Raw genomic sequence first — 19,897 nt, forward strand, 5'->3', positions numbered from 1 at the left:
TTGAAGTTCAAAGTTTTTTGTTTGTTTGTTTGTTTTTTGCCGGTCATGAGGCCTGAACTCTGGCCCTGGGCTCTGTCCCTCAGCTCTTCAATTCAAGGCTAGCACTCTAGCACTTGAGCCACAATGCCATTTCTGGCTTTTTCTGCTTCTGTGGTACTAAGGAATCCAACCCAGGGCTTCATGAATACTAGGCAAGCACTCTACCACTGAGTTACCTTCTCAGTCCCATAGGTTTTTATCTTCAATTAACCAGCAAAAAAAAGCTGGAAGAGAAGGTGTGGTTCAGGTGGTAGAGTGCCAGCCTTGTGAAAAAAATCCAAGTAATAACACAAGGCCCTGAGTTCAAGTACCGGGGGTGGAGGGGAAGAGGAAAAGAAAAATACCAATGTTAAATACACACCAAAAATGAATGTCCCGGGCTGGGAAGGTGGCTCAGTGGTAGAGCACTTGCCTTGCATGCTCAAGGCCCTGGGTTCGATTCCTCAGCACCACATAAGCAAAAAGAAAAAAGCCGGAAGTGGCGCTGTGGCTCAAGTGGTAGAGTGCTAGCCTTAAGCTGAAGAGCTGAGGGACAGCGCCCAGGCCCAGAGTTCAGGCTCCACGACCGGAAAAAAAAAAAAAATGAATGTCCCTACAACTTGTAATTATCCATAAAGATAAATAACAAAATCCTATAAAGGATAATAATATAGTGTCACAATCTTCAAAATATATAGGCCTAAGGCAACAGTATTTAATTTTTTCTATCTTGAAGCCTTTATCATCCATCTTATGATTATACTGGAACACCAATAGTCAGTGTTTCTGAGTGTTGTATTTGCTATTTGTAGATGTGTATGTGTGTGAATGAGTGTGCACACACATGTGTGTGCCAGTACTGGAGCTTGAATCTAGGGACTGGATATTGTTCAATGGCTTTTCAGTTCAAAGATGGAGCCAGACATCTCCTACCAGCTTTTTGGTGGGTTAATTGGAGATCACAGCCTCATGGGCATCCCTGTCTGGGCTGGCTTTGAACCATGATCCTCAGATCTCAGCCTCCTGAATAGGTAGGATTTCAGGCAAGAGCCATGGGCACCTGGCACTATTTGTGGATTTAAAGGTTAGGTATTACCCAAATGAGATGCATGCTAGTAGTACAAGGGAGTAGTGGAGCACTCAACTCAACCTTGGAGAACAGCATACCCTGAGCTCTGTGACCTGCAGGAGTTGGATGCTTGCAGAAAATGGAAAGAAAGCCAGTGTGAGTGGATCAGCATGGAGAGAAGCACCAACACCAGAGCGGGCTGAGCAGAGCTGTGTACAGCACACAGCATTGCTGGTCATGTTTTGCAGCAGGGCAGTGACATGATCAGATTAATGGGTATTTTTAAAGGTAATTGTTTACAGATCACTAGTAGATTAGAACAGAGAGATCCTTCAGGAGGCTCCTGGGCTGGTGACTTGGAGTGGTAGCAATGATGAAGATAAATAGACTGTTTTAAGCAAGTATCCTGAAGACAGAATCATGTGGGTTTAGTCCTTTATTGTATGGGGAGTGGTGTGTGGGGAAAGGATGGAGAGGAGGAAGGAAACATCTGGAATGACTTCCAGGCCCATTGCTGGAGCAAACCTTGGGACTATGAGAGTCACTTGCTGGGACAAGAAAAACTGGGAAATATGTTCAGCTATGTTAGGGTTAATGGAAGAGTTGGCAATGGTGGAATTTTTATGAATTATAGAGAAGGAAGAAAAGTATAAAGCATAACCACTATCTTAAGTGTGCTTGTACCCCAAGTGTTAGACTCCTGTGTTGACACTTCTTTAATAGGCTTGTCAACCCCCCCAGAGGCTCTGCTGTGATGCTGTCAGCTACCAATACACTAAGAGTTGCCTGTTCTCATCTCTTCTGAGATGTGTGTGTGTGTGTGTGTGTGTGCACATGTGCACATGCACGCAACAAGGATGTCAGTTTGATTATTTCATTTCCTCTTGTCTTTGAATTACCTCAGTTTGAAGACTCAAGTTGGTCTGTCTTTTAACTTTGGTTTTCTGTAGCATACATTGTAGGGTAACTGTTGTATCTGAAACCATCTATGAGACATTTCAGAATAATTCAAAGCTTACCACAGTTCCTAGCATGTAGAGATGATGGGTGTTTCAGGAGATGGAAATACTTATTGCCTCACCCGATCATTGTAGATTGTGTATATGTAAAAGACTCTTGTTCTCTACTCCATAAATATACATGAGCATTGTGTCTCAATAAAAAAAGCATTAGAAAGCAAATCATTAGAATAAGCTAGTTTGCAGAAACATGAAGAAAGTGATGGAAAATGACCAATGCTAGAATAAACTTTCTAATGTTGATTTTTTTAGAAAAATTAATCAAACTTTAGAAGGCAATTACTTTTTTCCTCTACAGCTTCAGTAATCTTGGTAGCGAATGGTTCCTTCCCACAAAAACAAAAGATGATCAATTTCCCTGACAGTGGTTGATACAGCAGAAAGCCCTCTACAGTATGTTTTTAACAGTTCAAAAAGAAAATATGATAGAGATTTAAGAATAAAGATTTATGTCCAACGATGTCCATAAGAGCCTCAATTTTAAATACTGTCAATGTTCAGTGGTAGGAGAGTGATGATTACATAAACATGAATATATTAAAGCTAAAACAATGGTATGGGAAAATATGTATGATTACAAAGAAAAAACTGAATATAGAACAAACCAAATTTGCTTGTAAAAATAGAATTTTGCATCCTGTATATTTCTGTGTATTCTAAATTTTCTATAATGAAATGCACATTTGTTTATTCTCCCTACGGAAATGGATATCCACATAGCATTCAGAGATTGCTATGTTCTTACAGACTGGATGACTTGAGGTCTTTTGCAATAGGGTGAAACAGAATCGAAAGCAATCTTGAGAAACATCAGTAATTTATTCCATCAGTAAGTAATTACTGAATGCTGCAGGAGTGACCGTGGTGCTGTTTAGAAACATGTGTGCTCATGCACGGAGCTTATGACCAAGTTCCAGCACTCTTGGAATCCCCTCCCTTGGAGGTGAACAACTAAGACTACTAAGGGCAGTTTTGATTTTTCATCTCTGGAGTCATTTTTCTTTTGAGATACATCAGGGAATAAAAGTATACAAAGACAGCAGATGAGAAAATACTTAAAACAACCCAAATATCAGTGTAGTTGAAATATCATTTGAATTCCAGCTAATTTTAATGTTTTCCTGTTCCCCCTCCATCACTGGGCTGGTATATTTCACATGATGAATTTGTAACCCTTCTCAAGGTTCTGGGTTAGCGTCTGTGTGTTAGTTTAGCTGCTTCAAGTTATTCACGGTCATTTGTTTTTTGTCTTTTTAGCAGTAATTTCTCACAATCACATTATGTTCCAATATATAAATATAGGAGTCATCTTCTCTAGAAAGTGTATTTCAGGAGGTTTCCTAATGGACCTGCTTTTCAAATGTGTGTGTGTGTGTGTGTGTGTGTGTGTGTGTGTGTGTGTGTGTGTGTGTGTGTGTGTGTGTGTGTGTGTGTGTGTGTGTGTAAGGGGGTGGGAGGTATATCAGCTCTCTCTAGCTGGTAATTGGGTCTGTATAATGCCAGAATCTCCCATTTTAACAGAGACTATGAGTTGCTACTTCTAATCAACTACCAAGAATTTTTGCTGAATTAGTTCATCTTTTTCATTTAATTCAATTAGCTCAAATATAAATGCTAAATCTAATTCAGCTTGTGTTGGCTATTTTTGTTTGTATCTGAATAGGGGCATAACTGTTTAAAAGAAAAAAATATTGTTGCTAGGGTGTCGGTTGCTTCTGCTGGTGACTCAAGCCTGTAATCCTAGCTACTCAGGAGGCTGAGAACTGAGTATTGCAATTCAAAACCAGCCTGGGCAGGAAAGTCCATGAGACTCTTATCTCCAGATAACTATCCAAAAGCCAGAAGTGGTGCTGTGGCTCAAGTGGAATGGCACTAGCCTTGAGCAGAAAAGTTCAGGGACAGAGCCCAGGCCCTGAGTTCCAGGTTTGGTGCATGTGTGTGTATGCCCCCCTAACATATACAGTGTCCTTTGAAGATATATTTGTTATGAGATTGTTTACTTGACATATTGTATTAATGTGAAAATTAATTTCACTGACCTGTCTGTATCTGTATGCCATCCTTCATTTGGTTAAAAACACATTTTTCTGTACATCACCTTTATAATAAAACAATTTAAAAAATTTAAAACACACACATTTTTAAGAAGATGCAACCTGAGTTTAAGATTGGGACTTTAAGAAATTCCATCTTGGATATTATCCTCGTTATCATCAAGTAGCTAAAGCAATTGCAAAAAACAGTCTATTAAAGTCCAACTGTCTGCTTTGTACCAGTTCCATTCTAGTCCTAGGAATGATTGTAGACAATGATGTTTTCATCAGAATTTAGACATAGAAAAGACTGAGCAGTTGAAGAGATAATTGTTGAGAAAATAATATGCCCCAGAACTGTGATAGGCAATGAGGATACAGAAAATAAAATGATATAAATAGAGTAATATATGTTTTCCCATGAGAGTTAGGTCTGTGAGGACAGTGGCCTTGACTTTATCCATCTCTTCTGCATCCTTTGAGAGTTCTGTTTCATAACTAGAAACACAACCCCAAGCTTGACTTGATTTGTTTTGTCTCATGAGATAATCACAGTAAGAAGATCAACTCTGAAATCATTTTCTCCCATGGGAGAAAAGGCCCACTTAGAGGAATACACATGAAATAGGCCATTTTCTCCTATGAAGGAAAGATGTTTAAGATGCAATTAATGAGGGTCAAGTTTATAAAGATAATTCTAAATCCTTCTCAATAATTTGAAAAGCAAATCAGTTCCACGCATGATAGTGCATGTCTGTAATCCCAGCCATTAGGAGACTGTGACAGAAGAATCACAAGTTCAAGGCTACATAGCAAGATCCAGTCTCAGAAAGTACAAACAAGAGCAACACCAATTAAACAGCAAGTCATGGGAAGCTTTGCATTTCTCATGACGTATCTCACATGTGATGAGACTTTTTGTAATGAACACTATATGGCAAGCTGTCATGGGGTGGTGGGAGGGCACAGTGCATTTAGAGAAGAGCTATTTTGATGTTCAAGTGCTTTGTGGTTAGTACAGTAGCCTGACATGTGTATCTCTTGTTAATTCTCCTGCTATGTAATTACTGAAAAGAAAGGCCCATTATAAGGACCACAAAGATATAATTTGAAAGATTTGAAAGTATTTAGTCCATAGTAGAAGTTAGGAATCAAGCAAGGGATTGGTCCAATATCTATAAAGAGATGTTATGATTGATTTTTCCCCTCAATTCCAGTGAACCAGTTTCTGTTAAAAGAACTTTGTCAATAAATAATCCAATGGAGGCAGAATGATGTACACAGAAAAAAGCTGAGGACTTACTCAACTCTCCCCATCATTCGCCTTAGGGACCTCACTTCCCCTCTCCCCTCCTTCCTAGGTCTGGTCATAAAATGTTGCCAATAATACTTGTCTTGCTGACCTCTAGGGTTGGATAGACCATTTGAGGGAATGGATGTGAGCATTCTGTGTACTGTAAAAGTGCTGTGTTTATGTTCATAACCCATTTGTAATGCCCCTAGTCACTAGGAAATCAGTCTACAAATGGCTGATCTCATTGGTAATAGAACACTTAATTATCCAGTGACCAACCCCTTCATTCCTACCAAATATTCCAAACATTTTAGTGCAAGAACAAGGTCTATGGGAAAAAGTCAAAAGGAGACTGGTCAGAGGAATTCCTCTGGCCCTTCCCAGGGCCCTGTGCACAAAATGGTCCCCTGTGCATTGTTACTTAGCTGTGTTTGCTGATGTCTACAGCTTCCTAGGCAAAACCAAGCGGCTATCTGGGTAATGATGCACAAACAAAGTGGGTGTGGTTCTATGCCAGTTTCCTAGTGGCCATGCATATTATCCATGGACTCGCAACCTCATTCATGGATACCTTTTTGTTGCAAATTCAAACAGAGAAAACACAGGCTGGCATTCTTTCAAATGAAGAGGAAGGACATCTCCTAAGTGAATTTGTTCAGTGCTCCTCATGCTGATGATTTCATCTTTTGTCATATGAGTGGAACAAGATGATTCTAGCTTCTACAGGAGGTCAGAGTCACTCTGTTGCATTTGTGCTTGGCACAGATTTAACTGAAAGTCTAGAGTTAAGTTTTACCACAGCTCCGCTGTGGAGAGGAGAAATAGGAAGTTCTGACCAGTTAGAAGTTAAAGAGGAACAGGAGCATTCCACATTGGGTGCCATTTTGCTTTCCGTTTTGCTTTAAGCAACTGGACATAATAATAGAGATATAGAGCTGTGTGTGTTTAAATTTCAACTAGAAGTTAAAACTAGCACAGAAAAAGCTATTAAAATAATTTAAACAATATACAAACATATTACAAGGACAGGAAAATGAATCCACTAAATCAAATTATGTCTAAGTTTTTTGCTAAGTCTACCAAATTGAATGAATTATCCAATTGCTTTGATGAAAAATACTGAATTGGGACATTTCCTCTTTGTGAATATCTACAACTGCTAAATGCTAACTTCCTTGTTGAGATAAAAAATAAATTATGAGTTTAATAGAATTAAAAGAGTTCAGCCAGGTGCTGGTGACTCATACCTCTAATCCTAGCTACTCACGAGGCTGAGATCTTAGGATCACAGTTTGAAACCAGCCCAAACAGACAAATCCAAGACACTCTTATCTCCAGTTAACCAGAACAAAGCTCAAATGGTAGAGCACCAGCCTTGAGTGAAAAAGCCAAGTATGATCACTAGGCCCTTAGTTCAAACTCCAGTACTGGCACACACACACACACACACACACACACACACACACACACACACACACACACACACACACACACACACACACACACAAATAAAGGAAAAGTCTTGGCTGAGGCAAAGAGCACATGGATTATTCTTAATTAAATGGTTATCCAAAGATAAACAGAAAAGGCTGCTGCAATAGGGCTGCTATAAGACATCAAAGTCTCGCCTTTGTACTGTTCTGTGAGCTTATTCTGTACCAATAGGGCAATTATTGTTTCTTCTTCTTCTTGTACCAAATTGGCTCCTCTGAAAACATATAGTTATACTACATCCTTTGACCATCATGGAGTGAGAATGTGAGGCCCTCCCTGAATTCAAGCCCCAGTACACCATACCAGACAAAAAGGAGGGGTGGAAGAGAGAGAGGAAATAGACAGGGGAAAGAAGGAAGGAAGGAAGTTAGGAAGGAAGGAAGGAAGGAAGGAAGGAAGGAAGGAAGGAAGGAAGGAAGGAAGGAAGGAAGGAAGGAAGGAAGGAAAGAAGGAGGGAGGAAAAGAGGGAGGGAGGGAAAGAGGGAGGGAAGGAAGAAGCTTAAGGGAGAATCATTCTGCTTTCCAAATTCAAAGTAACAAGTGAGAAGGAAGGGATAGAATCTGAATCTGGTATAACATGGAATGGGGAGGGCGTTCTATAGCATGCTTAGTTCTGTACTAAATATGTTATATACTATTGCATTTATTCATTCACTTGGGCACCCAACAAGCTTTGTGAAGAGTATGTTCTATGTCAGACAATATGTTAAGTTCCTGGGATAGAATTACTTAGAATGATGTATCCTTGCCAGTGTGGCAAGTCTAGCCTAACAATACTAACAAAACACTGTGCATTCTCAAGGAGAACCTTTAAGGTAGTTACTATTGTCCTTGGAAGTAACTGATGTGCAGCCAAGACTCTCCTAAGTCATACCTCTATTTAGTGCATAGGTCTACAGGACCCCAGTCGCCCTGCTCCTTTCACAATCCCATACTGGATTGACAACTTTGTCTTCCACTCTGTTTCTCTGTTTCAGAATGCCAGGAGAATTTTCATTTTCACTGAATAATTTAATCATGAAAATGATTTCCACATTTCCCTACGGTTTTGTAGTTAAATTCATAATATAGTATCCTCTAATTGCATCCTTAGCCTTTTATCTACTCATGTATACAAATGCCTGTGGATACTTCCCTACATATAATTCTGTACTTATACCAATCTAAACCAAACACTGGTGGCTCCTGCCTATTAACCTAGCTACTCAGGATGCTGAGATCTGAGCCCAAGGAAGATAAAAGTCTGAGACTTTTACCTTCAATCAATCAGTTAAAAGCTGAAAGTAGAGATGTGGCTTAACTGGTAGAACACTAGCCTTGAGAAAGAAAAGAAAACAGTAAGGGTGCAAGACCCTGAGTTCAAGCCCCAGTACTACCCATTCCCCCCCCCCCAAAAAAAAGGAAATCAGAGGAGAAAAAAAAAAGGAGAAACAGCAAGAGATCCTTACCTAGGCATAGGAATTTTTGCTGCAACCTGAAACACATTCATAGAGACAAGTTTTACTTAAGGCTTGCAAGTTTGAATGGAAACATACCACTTTAAACGTAAGAGGAAATCTTGTACAAGGTCTTGATACACGAATGTGCCACTAGAAATCGGGCTGGAAAGTGGGAGAGTGCACACGGAGACAGAGAAGTAGACAATTAGCCCAGGGCTATGTGTCAGTGAACTTCTATGGCACCAAAGATGGGAAGTGGCCCCTGTATTAAAGTGTTTTGGTATAGGCCACTTGCAAAAACATTCAATATTTCCCTTCTAAGATATGGTAAGCCTATCTATGGAAAGTTCACTAAGTCATTGGTAAATACGCCAGTGTTGACTTTTAATTTAGAAATAACTGGCCAAATTGATCCCAGCTTTCCCAACTATGGTTTTCCTCTGCAGAGTTCATTGATTTGTATTACATTCTCCTTTTCTCTCATTATTTGTCTTTCTTTTTTATTGTCTTACATAGGTGACTGAGGAATGGAGCCTTTGTTAGGTTAGATATTTAGTGCTCATACATTCTCCTTCATTGTCATCTTCATAGATTAGACTTTCCCCCTTTTCTAAGTATGTGGTATACAACCTCTCTAATGATGTATGATAAAAGACGGAGAAGTAACAAATCGTAACTGCATGGAGTGTGAATGTTCACAGAATGAAACAACTGTGTCATCAACTTACAGATCAGGAGACCTCCATTTTACTAGCGCTCCTCCTTGTTCAAGCTCCTTCATCACAGATCTCCTACCATCATCATTGCCAAAGATTACCATTACTATTTGTTGTGGGTATGCCTGTACTGTTACAGATGAAAGAAGAAGTTAGGAGTCCTGAATGACGTTTTCAAGGTCGATCCACTCATTAGTTATTATTTAAGTAACCTGAACCTCTCACTAGTAAGCAATTCTTTCTTTTTGACATACTCCTAGCTTCCATACTCAACTATACATGTAAAACAGAGAAAGTTATTAGTGTTTTATTGTTACTGGCTTGTGCTGACAAAACTCATGCAACTATTTTTTAAATATTGTATTTTAATTCCCATCCCCACAAATTATTTGACTTCCTGCCAATTTTGAGATGAAAATAGCTACTTGCCATTCCTTTGTCATTCCAAGGATTCTGTTCTGTAGCTTTTCATTCTTCTGTGTGTTATTGACAAATATTCTGCATTACCATCTGGCATGTTAAGAATGAACAGAGTTTATCGCAACTTATGTATGTGTACACACATGTGCGAGTATTGGAACTTGAACTCAGGGCCTAGGTATTTCTTTGAGTTTTTGTGCTCAGAACTCACTTGTGCCACAACTCCACTTCTAGCTTTTTGGTGGTTAATTGGAGATAAGAGTTTCGTGGACTTTCCTGACCAGGCTGGCTTTGAACCTTGCTCTTCAGATCTCAGCCTCCTGAGTAGCTAATGCTATAGACATGAACCATTAACTGGCCAGCAGCTTTTTTCAACTTACCAATTGAGCAGGGGACTAGGGAACTTGTCTATGGGAAGGGACAGGTCACAGCCCCCTCTAATAGCCAGAAGAAGTAACCTCTTTCAAGGGCCATATTGTGTGTGTGTGTGTGTGTGTGTGTGTGTGTGTGTGTGTGTGTGTGTGCATGTGCACGTGCGCGTACATATGTGCAAGCCCTTTTATTTAGCACATTCTTCTGCATAGTATCCTCTATACATGGCATTTGAGCTGAAATTACAGTAGGAATGAATAACATGGATGAGTTCTATGATCACAGAGCACATGGATAACTCACAAAAACCTACACCAGCATTCTCAAGGGCTCTGTTACTGAAACTCCATTCTCTCAGTTCTTTACCTACATGACTCCTTACAAGTGTACCTTCAGCCTACATGTCTTCTCTTCAGAGATACCATCCCTTACTTTGTTTGGTTGTATTTGCTGCTTTGGTAACAGAATGGCACAGGCTGGGTTAAGTTATAAAAAAGGATCCAATATCAACGTGCTGGTATCTGGGGAGGGCCTTCCTACTGTGTGACATTGTGTATAGGCTTCACATAGCAAGAGTTGACAGAGCCCTAGTACTCAGGCTTCCTCATCCTATCTTACTCCAAATATCATCAGTATATGGATTTGGGATTAAGTGTCCAACTGTGTAGTCTTTGATTGACACAATCAAATCATGGCACCAGGAAGTAGTGCTGTGGCTCAAACAGTAGAACGCTCACCTTGAGCTGAAGAGCTAAGGGACAGCGCCCAAGCCCAGAGTTCAAGCCCCACGACTGAACAACAACAACAAAAAAAGACTATGGTACCACCCAATCTATACTCCAGAGGCTTCCAAAAACATCACATCTTGCTGTGTTTTTTACTTGATATCAGAAATACATCATTTCTGTACCTGACCAGAATATAAGCTCCAAGTATGCAGATTTCTTGTTCATCACCAAATGCCTGTCATCAAGCAGAGCACTCACTCAAAAAAATAGGCAAATGTGTACATTCCTTCTTGAAATATACTCATCAAGCTGGGTCACCACTGGCTTGGAGTACTTTCCAACTGGGTGAATTTAAACAATGAACTTGTCAGGATTGAACTAAGAATACTCTGTGTTCAACACAGAGCCTTGGACAAAAAGAAATTACTCAATAAACAAGTTATTGTTATTTTCATAATGAATTCAGAGCAGAGATTATTTTTAATAGAAAGGTATAGAAACAGAAGTGTTGAAATCAAGGAGTCCTAATTCACCTGTGTAAGGTGGAATGTTAAATTAGATCTTTTTTAAATTTTAAATTAGTTCTTGTGGCTGGCTAAAAAGTCATTCATTTTTATAAACTTAGCCTTTGTGGTGACCAAGTTCCTGTTGCAGTAAGTTATGATGTGAGACCCTTCCCCCACTTCCATCCTCTGGAATCTATGTGGATCTTTCATAGAACATTCATGATAGACATTTTAAAGTATGACTTTTTCATGTTTTTTTTGTAGATATGCCCTGGCATTGTTTTTCCATATAAACTATCTAGAAATCTCTGAGTTAGTGTTTCTCCTGGTTGAACCTAAAGAGTTTCCTAAGGCCCCATAGAAAATCTACTCTTAGCTAGAGATCTGATGGACAGGAGGGAAGCCCTTCTTCCCTTTTATTACCCCCTTGGTTCTCCCACAATGAATGTTTTTATGTAAAATCCATTTCTCTCTACACTGAGTAGATGGTTAACTGTAAGTAGCAATAAATAGTGCCTGGCTGTTCGCCCTGGCTTGATGGGACTGGGGAGAAAGACAGGCTCTCACATGTCTAGCTCCCTCCCTCCCTTCCTTCCTCCTTCCTTCATCCTGAGCATTTTCCTGCCTTACCACGTCTAGTCTAGACTCAGCTTGGCCTGCAGAGAACTTCTGGCAACTGCTACTGAGCTGGGTCAGCCAGAAGTGCCAGGTGTGGCTTGAAGGAGTAAAAGGAAGAATGGTTTCCTTGGGCATCTATCTGACATTGCAGAGTAACTGGCAGTAAATAAAGCAAGCTCTTGACAAAAAAAAAAAAAAAAAAAAAAAAAAAGTAAGAGCTTCACCAGCTGTCTGATCCTTAGATCGTAACTCTGAATATAGAAAGGGAAGCTATCTAAAGACAAATTTCATGTTTAGGCATTTCACCGTTTAGGTTGTTTTCTTATTAACGTCTTCCTGTCTGTCTTACTAATAGGAAAGTTCATAACAGACACTGTAGATTAAACAAAATTCCACCCACTTAGAGCATTTTCTTCTTCTATTTCCTTTTCCACTAAAATAAAAATGCTGAAGGAATTGAGGGCAGAGAAAAGGTTGTATTGTTTGTATAACCTTCTCTGCCTCATTATGAAGAATAACCCAGGGTACAGAAATCAAAAACAGTGACAAAAGGGAATAAACTGAAGTGGAAAAATAGTTGCAAATAGTACAGTAAGAAAGTACTTGTACTTGTTTCCATTTCTTGGAGTTCATTTTGATAAGAATCATTTTATATGATCATAAGCACATAGCTATTGAGTCCTTGTGATCCCCTCCTAAGAATATCCTCCTTTGTTCTCACTGTGTGAATGTCTAGAATGCTATTTAATCAATCATGTTCATTCAGCAATGATTCTAGACACTATGTTGGAAATGAACTATGCAACTTGGGTGGAAAGGAGGCCGAGAGAGGAAAAACTGGGAGAAAATGTGGGAGGGGGATGACACTACTCAAAAAGAAATGTACTCACTACCTGACTTGTGTAGCTAACTCCTCTATACATCAGCTTTACCAAAAAATTTAAATTAAAAAGAGAATAACCCAGAGGTTGATTCTATGATAATTGTAATTATTTTATTTAAAAATGTAAATTCACAATGGCTATTTTTATCTCAATTCTCAGTTTCCCCTAAGTCTTAATTAAAAATTCCTGAGAAGCCAGAGTATTGTGGCACATACCTATAATCCCAACTACTTAAGTGATAAAGGCAGGAGTTTGAGGCCTGTCAGGGAAAGGACTAAGGATGTGGCTCTACTGGAAACAAGAGTGAGACTCTGTGTTCAATCTTCAGCACTGCAAAAGCAAAACAAAACAATGACACCTAAGAAGGAAAATGTAATTTAAAATAGTCAACATTAACAAAATACTTTCCATTTAATTATGTTTCAATCCTTACTTTTTTTCCAGGTTTCAAGAAAAAGTCTGAGCATCATCTGATCAAATTGCACAGGGTTTCGTGAACAATCAGAAGCTGAATCGTGGACACCTGACTGCTTACCTGTGAGTATAGTCTGTGGGTTTTTCTTTGGACTCTACATGTAGAAATTCATAGACTTGCTGCCAAATGAGTTCCCATTAAGGGCCTTTTCATTTACTTACTAATTACTCAGGTAGAAACTAGCTGGGTTTAAAAGAACTATTGTCCTATTTTTTATTTTTTTGTCAGGTCTGTGGCCTGGGCACTGTCCCTCAACTCTTCAGCTCAAGGCTAGCACTCTACCATTTGAGCCACAGCACCACTTTCAGCTTTTTCTGCTTATGTGATGCTGACGAATCAAACCCAGGGCCTCTTGCATTCAAGGCAAGCACTCTACCACTAAGCCACTTTCCCAGCTCTTTCCTATTTTTTCAATCTCACTTTCTGCTTGATTTGTTTTGCTCTTTTTTTGCACATATTCAATATTCAAACAGTCCCACATTAATAAATAAGTCTTCACTTTCTGTGAGTAATGCTGAAGGCTTGGTATAAGGATGTGTCTTCCAGGATCAATAAGCTCATGTTTGTGCAAATGCTAGTGACTAGCAAGTCCTCACCTGGCAGGAGATTGTCTGCTACCTGGGAAGAGAAAGAGGGGGATTTCTAAATTAGAGCATGGATAAATAAAATGAAACCAAAAGTGGCCTTGGTAGGGAGAAAAATTTTTCAGGAGTATAGCATAGTGCTCAGGCAATTATCCTGTCAGTATGATATCAGCTGCTCTCTTTTGACTAGTTTATTTGGGCTGTCATGGCAGTGTTTCATAGAGTAAATTAAAACACAGTATTTTCTCACAAATCAGGAAGCTGGATGTCTGAGATCTGAGATCAAGATGTTGCTGACGAAGATTTCTTCTAAGATCTCTCTTGCAAATAGCACCCTCTCTTCAGCTCTCCACAGGGACATCTTTGGGTTGACACCTCTCCAGTACCTCTGTCTCTGTGCCTGAATGTCCTCTTCTTGTAAGGACACCAGTCATGGTAGATGAGACTCAACCTAAAGATGTCATTTTAATTGACTTCTTCAAAGACCTTCTCTCAAAATCCAGTTTCAGTCTTTCTTACATAGTGGGGGTGGGACTTCTTAGAAATTGTGTGTGTGTGTGTGTGTGTGTGTGTGTGTGTGTGTGTGTGTGTGTGTGTATGCACACGCTCACATGTGTGCATGCGTGCACGCTCACACCAGACTTGGGGCTTAAACCCAGAGCCTTGGAGCTGTCCCTTAACTTTTTCACTCAAAATTGGTGCTCTACACTTGGGGGGGGGTTGGTTAATTGGAGATAAGAGTCTCAAACACTGGCTTTGAACCAAGATATCCTCAGATTTCAGCCTCCTGAATAGATAGGATTTCAAGCACGAGCCACTAGTGCCCAGCCTTAAACAGCTTTTTGATTGTGTGATTACTAGCAGAAAGGCTATAGAAGGTCTGGGTCTTCCCCCTTTTTCTATACCCTCTACCCATTTGTTTAGCTGAACTTTGAGATGCTAGCTTTCTCCAAATACCCACTCCCACGCTTTCCTCTTTGTGGTCCTAGAACAGCCATAAAGGAAAAAAAAAGTTCATTGTCTTGAAACTACCCAAAACGCCACTGATACAAAGTACTATTTATATAAAATAAGAAATTTGAAAGAAGAGGAAACAGCTCTGTGATCCATGAATGGCCTCGCGGGGGTGTTCCAATGAATGATGGCCAGGGGCCAGCATAGGTGCCTCCCAACTGTGTTTCATTAATTTCAGTCAGCTCAAGATCATTTCCCTAACAGCATGTGAAAGCAGTGTTTTGAGTTGTGAGCACCTAGCCGTCGTTGCCCTTATGTGAGAACCACATACACGGGAGACTTTACAATCACTGTGGGCCAATATTTTTTGAGTCCATTGGAGCTCCAGATGGAACAGAAAGTGAGGTTTGGGAATTTTTTTAGTCTTCCTTTTTCCTCAAAATGTTGCAGAAGGAACCTCCCTTGGATACCCTTGATGAAATGCTTCATCTCCTGGTTAGCTCGAGTGTACCCAAACTGGTAGGAGCTGAGGTCTTTCTGAAACCAAGATGCCTTCCATTGGGTTTCTGGGAGTTGTTGTAGGATGAGTCTCAGTGGAAGAAGGCTTGGATCCTACTCTTTCATCCAATCTCCCCTGAAGGAAGCTGCTCCAAGGGTCCTTGTCCTGAGATACGAGAACGAAAGTGCACTGTGAGCCTGGATGTAGCCAGTGTTTGTCTGGGGCTTACTGGGCCATGACAAACACAGGGTCCCAGGTTCTTTCTAGCTGTAAGAAGGTTAAGAGAACATTCCAGCTCGCTGCCTATAGATCTAAGCTTGACTAAATAAGGGGATTTGAGGTCCAGGGAACTGCATCTGTTCGTGAGAGGCACCTCTGGGAAAGCACACATTTCCCATCCCACATAATCATTGACAGACTATGCCAGGATGGCGCAGTCCAGGTGGAGGTGCAGAAGACAGAAGGAAAATACCATGTTTCCAGGAGCCCTGTCTGGAACTCCTTTTCAGCCATTGTTCCCATAGCAAAGTGACTATCCAATAAAGAGACAGTAGCAATGATGGTGATGCTATTTTACCCTTTAAACTATCAAAAGTCTCACCTGTGGTTCCAAATGTAATATGGCTTGTACAATTAAAGCACATAGATTCAAATTCTTCCAAACGCTGCTCTGAGATGTTCGATAAAATTAAGTTGTGACCCTCTTGCATGTGCAACAAGACAAGTAGGATTTAAGTAGAATAAACCCTCCATCTGAGATGGGGAAAATGCCCCAAGGAGACCTAAGACATTTTCCTTCCTATTATTCTCCGAAGCCCATCAATGTCAACTTAGAGCTATATTTCCTTTCACTTTTTCTTGAGGAAAAGGCAAAGCTACAGTCACTGAAACAGATACTTTAGGTTAAACTTATTCGTTGGAGGGTCTCCCCTCCTTCCCTTTTGCTAATTCAAAACAAAATGTCCATCATTCACTCTAACACCAGCTTTAAGAGCTGGAGACAAATGGAGTCTGAATATTCACGCCAATGTGGTCTAGATGAGCTGTGATTTTAGGATGCTGGCTGTTTCACTGACAGGGAAAAAAAGCGCTTTAATATCTTTGGCTGAAAAGACTTTCTTAAAGAAGGATGGAGAAAGCCAACATTAATATTGAGTCCTGTTATTTAATAACTAAAAATGATATAGTGTAGAATGAGGTATCCTGAGTTTGAGAGAATGTGTGTTTATCAAATCCAGAAAATGCAAAAGCAGGGGCTTGGGGGGAGTGAATACAAACATATGTGAGGCTTTAAGGAAGGAGCTCTACCAAGAACATTTTCTGCAAGTTCTTCAAAGAATTTCTCCCATAAATATATTAAATCCATGATTTTGATCCTGATTTTATCACAGAGTCACAAAACGTATAAACGCAGGTGGTCCCTGACTTACAATGGTTCTATTTAGCAATTCTCGGCTTTATAAAGGTACAGAAACCATATGCACTCGTTAGAAACCATACTTTGAATTTTCCATTTGGATCTTTTCCCAGGCTAGTAATTGGTAGCCCAATACTCTCGGTAAGGTTGTGTGCCATAGTTCTTTCTTAGTCAAACGCACTATCATGAGGACAAACCACTTATGCACTGAACTTTACTGTGCGACCATGCTACCATATTTGGCAGTTTAAATATGGAAAATGTATTTCTGCTTTATGATGGGTTTCTCAAGATGTTAGTACAGTGTAAATCAAGAAGCAACTGTGTAAAGATGTTTGTTACCATGAAAGACTCTAAGAACTGATCTTAGCACCTCCCCCAGATCACTGGCTAATGGTTTATAAATCAATGAGGCAATTATAAGTTGAGATGGATGAAAGAGACTGTGGCCACCATTCCCAGCAGCTTCCTCATACATACACTTCCACTCACTTACTGCAGAGATGAGTTACAGGGAATTGAACTGGGTCATCTCCATAACAGGTGCTATTTTAGGTCTGGGCTACATTAGCAATTCTAATATTATCTCTTTTTAAAAGAAAATCAATACAGTGGAAATTTTGGTGAACCCAATAGTGTGTTCACTGACATAAATTAACGTGCCTGATATTCTTTATTTATTTTTCATTGGCCTCAGCCTGACAAAGGGGTCATAATATTACAAAATGTTCTCTGCCTTCTCATGCTCCTCATTTAATGAACCTGTCATTTTAAAAGTAACTGAAATGAAAACCAATGTAAAGTTGTTGTGACATTTTTTATGGAATGTTCCTAAGAACATTTAACTTCTTTCTAAGAAGTTGAAAAATCAGAAACTGATATGTCATGAAACCGATGGAGCTGTAGTCCTGCCACAAGCCCAAACCTAACTTTGTACATTTAATATTGTACTCTGCTTTCTAAAGAAAGGCTCTTGATAATAAGCCTCCTGAATAATCTTCAGGTCCTACAAAACCTAGATAGGTCCTCCCCTAGGCATCCAAGAGCTTAGATAACTTAGCTTCCTAAAGTTAATACAGTGAGTAAAGCAAAGAATCCGTCAACATGTGAAGAGTGGTGATTTATTTCTTTTTAAGATTTTAGGATGAATTCAGCTTATTTTCTTAAGTGAACCCCACTTAAGTGAAATAACAAATCAGTTCGCCAAAGTACAAATGAACTTAAACAGGAGATTCATTTTTACTTCATTAATAAACATCACATTACCCTAACATGAGGCAAGCCAAACCCTCCTGACAGGAAATGGGTCTTGGTAAGACTTTGTTGGGAAGCATAAGTCCTTCCAGGCCTTCACCTAAGGCCCTGGTCCCTGTTGATCTTATATCATCCATTTACAAGGCTTATAACATGTAACAGAGTATTCTAATTAAACATACATACTCTTAGACCAGGTGGGTGTAAATCCCAGGTCTACAGCCATTAACTAGCTGTGTGGACCTTGGGCAGATAACTCACATCTCTGGATCTTGATTTTTTTAATCTGTAAAATGGAGGCTAAAAAGATTGTTATAAGAATGTAATTTGATAATTATAAAGTTCTCAGAACTGTGCTCAGTACTAGATGGTGCTCCGTAACTATTAAATAAGGGAACTTCGTGTGTGTGTGTGTGTGTGTGTGTGTGTGTGTGTGTGTGTGTGTGTGTGTGTGTGAATACTTTCGCTTGAACTCAGGGCCTGGGCACTGTGCCTTAGTTTATTCTCTCCATGCTGACACTCCACTACTTGAGCCACACTTCCACTTCTGCCTTTTTGATAATTAAATAGATGTAAGAGTCTCACAAACTTTCCTGCCTGTACTGGCTTGGAACCATGATCTTCAGATCTTAGCATCCTGAATAGCTAGGATTACAAACATGTGCTATCAGTGCTTGGCTTGCAGATCATGTTTTCTTCAAAACTTTAAGTTGGAAGGTCCTTTGTGATTCAAGCATTCTCCATGTCCCCCAAATATTTACCTCTTTAACTATTTTTTTAACTCTCTTTTTTTTTTTTTGTCAGTCCTGGGGCCTGAACTTGGGCCTGGGCGCTGTCCCTCAGCTATTCAGCTCAAGACTAGCACTCTACCACTTGAGCCATAGCTCCACTTCCAGCTTTTTCTGCTTATGTGGTGCTGAGGAATCAAACCCAGGGCCTCATGCATGCAAGGCAAGCACTCTACCAGTGAGCCACCTTCCAAGCCCATACCTCTTTAATTCTTAAGAACATTTGAATTGGTCATGCTTGATATAAACAATCATGTAATGTACAAACACCTCCATAGTTAACAGCACTTTCATGGCTCCTAAGGATGAAATGAGGCCAATGAGGAAGTAAAATAGGAGCCATTTCTATGCCCTGATGCTTTCCCTGAAAAAGTGTTCCAATCAGCTTGCCTGTCCTTATTTCTAGACCAAAAGTCACAGAAGGAAATAGAGAATAGATACATAAGAATAAGTACTTGCTTTGGAGCAGAGATGTACATTATGACAAGCTAGGTTATGCTGGGGTTAGAAATAACCAAAAATCTTGGTGATTTTTATACAAAGTTTGCTTGTCATTCATTGTTTCTCATTACCCTGGTGACATGGGAGGCCTCTGGTCTACATTCTTGACTTCCGTAGTCAGAGACACCTCCCAAAAGCTATCCTTGGGAAATACTGACCACCATGGTGGAGAGGAAGAACTCTGAAGGGACTCCCATCAGCAAAGCTACCCAGAAGAAACATTGGCCAGAAGCAGTCATGAGACTCTTGCTGGCACAAGGAGAGCCAGCAGGTACATTTCTATGCTGATCCCAGAAAGGTAAAACAAGAGAGGATGGAACAAACAGTGCTTATTACCAAACTGGGGCATTAGTTAGTAGTCTCCAGCCAAAATGCTTAAAACATGTAGCTAATGTTTCCTATTCATGAATAGAAGAAAGCATTCAGGGAATATCAAAAGAGATCTAATTCCTCACATTGATCAGCTGCAGATCTGATTAAGGTCTGCAGAACAAACCATGTGTTACTGACCATTGCCAAGAATGTTGTCGAAGGTAAAAGAGAGGCTGGTTCTGAGATACAGATAAAACTTGAGTTAATAACTAGAATATGTCTAGGATATTCATAGCAGAAGATCACAATATCTCAATAGCTATGTGCATATGACCATATAAAATGATGCTTGTTGAAATGAGCTCCAAAAAATGGAACTGTTTGCGTTCTTTTTTCTTTCTTTTTCCCCCTTTGGCTTATTCCCTATTGTCACTGTTTTTTATTTCTATCCTCTTTGCCTTGTATATAAGTTTATCTGATTTGAGGAAGGGAAGGGGGCGTCA

At 39.8% G+C, this 19,897-nt stretch overlaps 1 protein-coding gene across 7 annotated transcripts in view; it reads left to right on the plus strand.

Annotated features, from left to right (window-relative positions):
* The window catches only part of Cald1 (caldesmon 1), a 220,704-nt gene that overhangs the window by 83,253 nt on the left and 117,554 nt on the right, over positions 1-19,897 (plus strand). For all 7 annotated transcript variants that reach the window (XM_069996817.1, XM_069996821.1, XM_069996823.1 and 4 more), the window contains exon 2: positions 13,055-13,147. The gene's annotated coding sequence lies outside the window, so the exon portion shown is untranslated. The remainder of the gene's footprint in view (positions 1-13,054; positions 13,148-19,897) is intronic.

Source organism: Dipodomys merriami, unplaced genomic scaffold (assembly GCF_024711535.1).
Source record: "Dipodomys merriami isolate MVZ:Mamm:240054 unplaced genomic scaffold, mDipMer1.0.p SCAF_5, whole genome shotgun sequence".
Taxonomy (NCBI): Eukaryota; Metazoa; Chordata; class Mammalia; order Rodentia; family Heteromyidae; genus Dipodomys; species Dipodomys merriami.